Source organism: Bubalus kerabau, chromosome 16, assembly GCF_029407905.1.
Source record: "Bubalus kerabau isolate K-KA32 ecotype Philippines breed swamp buffalo chromosome 16, PCC_UOA_SB_1v2, whole genome shotgun sequence".
Lineage (NCBI taxonomy): Eukaryota > Metazoa > Chordata > Mammalia > Artiodactyla > Bovidae > Bubalus > Bubalus kerabau.
The window spans coordinates 6,783,242-6,786,881 of NC_073639.1; the positions used below are offsets into that span (position 1 = coordinate 6,783,242).

General features: G+C 34.6%; 1 long non-coding RNA gene across 1 annotated transcript; it reads right to left on the reverse strand.

The window, feature by feature from the left end:
- Nucleotides 1-1,146: 1,146 nt before the first annotated feature.
- On the reverse strand, nucleotides 1,147-2,685 carry LOC129630365 (uncharacterized). The gene is made up of 2 exons (XR_008703652.1): nucleotides 2,368-2,685; nucleotides 1,147-1,692 (listed from the first exon to the last, which is right to left on the reverse strand). It is a non-coding gene; the product is annotated as an uncharacterized LOC129630365 (long non-coding RNA).
- Between the last annotated feature and the right edge of the window lie 955 nt (nucleotides 2,686-3,640).

The following is a 3,640-nucleotide window of genomic DNA, read 5'->3' on the forward strand; positions in this document are numbered from 1 at the left end:
CTTGTTTGTACCTGAACTTAATCTGTATATTTATGCATGAAGATTACTTGGAATAGTTAATAATATGTATAAACAACATTTTAAAGGAAGAGGAAGAAAATCTTTAAACTAATGACAAGATTAACAGAGTTTGGATTTGGGTATCCAAGAGGGATACTCTAAAAGTTAATATATTATTAAACAAACCACAGCTTATTAAGGTTTTAAAGTATATGCTTTACAGAATTAAAGAACATCTTTATCAAATGTCTAGAGGAGATATCTTTCAAGCTTCTTGTCTGTCTTATGTTAAACCATTACTGTTTACAGTTCTTTGTTAAAAATCACTTCCTGTCTTCTACCTTCCAATGATCACATTATTAATACTGGTATTCAGTCCACCAAGCTGATGTTTATTTATAATGCATACATCCTTTTACCTTGGATTCGATTTTGCATTTGTACTAAGAAACAGTAAGTTTCTTAGTGCCAAAGCTCTTTTATCCATCTGCCAATGACTTGAAATCAGGAACACCTTTGTGTTTGATATTTGGAAGTCTAATACCATTTGTCCAAGCGCTTTGCCCTGTTGAACAAAACAAACGGAAAAGTTCTAAATGTTTAGAGGACTCTATTATAGTTACTAGTTTTCATGTCACAGAGCTTTAAAAAGTTACTTCTATTTAAATAATTTGGATAAATAAGATTTTATTTGATATACTGACAATTATGAAATTTCAGAAATAGATACTAAGGGTACACAGTTACAAATAAAATATATTACTTGATAGATGAATTCTAGGTGAAGCACAAATAAAAGAACTTTATGTGAGTAAAGGAGATACAGTTCCTAAATCAGAAAAGCTTAATGCTTATATAGGAATGCACTAGTTACAAGAACACAATAGAGAAGAAAAAATCTAAGAGGAAAATAAGAATCACATACAGAGCATAATGCACAGGTAAACATACAAGTAAACTGAACATATAAATGAACTGAAATATCTTCTTTCTGCTAGTGATTCACCATATGAGTAGAAGTTTTTTTAATTTTATCAATGATAACTGCAAGTTATTGGCTCAGAAAAAAATCATAGCTGAAGATGTGAGCTATTTTTATCAACTTTACAATCTTTTCTTTTATCTGATGACTACAGTTTAACATGATTTCTTGAACTTCAGAGGGTTCAAATGATTGATTAAAAGACAGCAGAACTACAGAGAAAGATAATTTATGTACTTCTGGCCTTTTAAATTTTGGACAGAATAAAATTATTTCTATGATTTTTTTTTCAGCTGAAGCAGACAGAACTTTTATTAAACAGACAGTGGATAATACATTCCTGAGATGTGGGAGCCGGCTGACCTTGGAGTGGCTCTTAACGTATTTTAATTTGAGATACTGATTAAGTATGTGATGTGGAAGGAAATATGAAAGATATAGAGGAGAATAAAGATCATTCAATTTAAAAAATTCTATTTCAGGCAAGTTCTACTGAGAACATTTTTTCATATATTTAATGCCTCAGAATCATTTTAGGAGCTATTTACAAAGCAGGATCCTGAGCCCTACATTAAGAGCTTCCAAGTGAGCAGGTGTGTGGTGGAGCCAGGAATCTTCATTCTAACAAGCATCCCAGGTGATTCTGAGGCAGGGAGTTCTCAAACCTTGGACATCGCTGACACTTGTTCTTCCTTACAATTCTGCTAAACCTTGAGTCAGCACCAAAGGTAATAAGGCCAGGTGACGTTAACAGTGGAGTCCAAATGGTAAGGCACGACCCCCAAGACACACACACACACACACACACACATGTGAGAACCTAAAGATACTCCCACTAAAAGCATACTGTAATAACATATTTATTAGAAATTACATAGTCACCACCAGTTGTCAATAATAAGTAAGACCTTTTATTTGAAGTAAAAGTTTCAAAATAAGAGGCAAAATTTAGAGCTGAGTCAAAGCTACTTGACTTTAATTCCTTCCTGGGATGACCCAGGCATGTTTCAACCAGGCATGTTTCAGGTCCAGGTTCTGGACCTGATAATAAGATAATAACTTTCTTAACCTCAAATAATGGCTCTTAACCTATAGAATACTAAACACTCTTCAGTTTCAAGATTAAGTCATATATGAACTATTATCTTAAACATTGTTTAAATTTTCTCTTTTGTTATATAGTCTTCAAATAGTCTAAAACAATACTCACTAAAATGAAGACGATTATGCTTCCCTAAGAAGTTATCAAAAAGACCTCATTCCTCACTCTGAACTCAGAGCTCTATAGTATTAGATTGTTTTATAGAAGCCTATTGATACAGACTGCTGACAGCAACACATGGGGAAAGACGGAAAAGAGAAGCGTTCATTGCTCAGATACTCACCTGTGAGTCACTTCTCAGTAAAGCCGTGCCTCCACCACCGAGGGAATTTTCCAAACCAAGTTTAACGTTCCTGGCAATTAGTATCTACAGAATTAAAAACAGAAAAGATCAATTATTACAAGTTTTACCAAATATAAGAACTGCTGAAGGAAGTATCCACCTCCTAAAGAAACCCTACAAGTCAGTCCTTGGGCAGCTGTGAAAAATTAAAGTTGGAGGTTTAAACGTAAGGATGAGTGTAAGCATTTTATTCAAAATGCAGTGAGTGAAACACTGAAGTCATTCACCCAGAATATTTTTATTCAGAAAAGAAAAGCACAATGTAAAGGAAAAAATAAAGGCATTTTTCTTTTAATTTGTACCTAATTACAAACTTCTAGAATAGTTGTAAAAATATGAATTCTCTCGTCACCCAGATTTTCTAAGTCTTGTTTTATCCTTTCTTTTTCTTTCTCTTTGTGTATACACACACACACACACTCAAACAAATATGTACATTTTTTTTTCTAAATTGTTTGAGAATAAGTTGTAGGTATGATGCCCCCACTTTTTTTTTTTTTTTTTTTAATTAAAGTCGCTTAGTTGCATCTGACTCTTTGCAACCTCATGAACTATACAGTCCATGGAGCTCTTTAGGCCAGAATATTGGAGTGGGTAGCCTTTCCTTTCTCCAGGTATGATGCCCCTTGACCTCTAAATTCTTTAATGTGTTTCCTAAAAGTAAAAACATTCTCTTATTTATCAGTATAATTATCAAAATCAGAAAATTAACATTTTTATAATTATCTAAACTATAAATTTATTCAGAATTTTCCATTGCTGCAGTACTGCTGCTGCTAAGTCGCTTCAGTCGTGTCCGACTCTGTGCAACCCCATAGACGGCAGCCCACCAGGCTCCCCCATCCCTGGGATTCTCCAGGCAAGAACACTGGAGTGGGTTGCCATTTCCTTCTCCAGTGCGTGAAAGTGAAGTACAGTCTGCTACATTTCCAAATCACACAGCATAGCTGGCCCTTATGTTTGGTTGTCTCCTTTAATCTAGAACAATTCCTCAGTCTCTTTCCTTCTTGACACTGACATTTTTAAAGAAAGCAGGCCTGCTATGTCCATCAATTTGTTTTTGATATTTCCTCATAATTAGGCTCAGGTTCTGCATTTAGGGGCAGGAATGCACAAGAGCGATACTGTCTTCTCATAAAAGAGGGCACGTGATGTTGATCTGTCCCATTACCAGCAAGAATGAGAAAAGCAGTGCTTGACATCTGGGATCTGA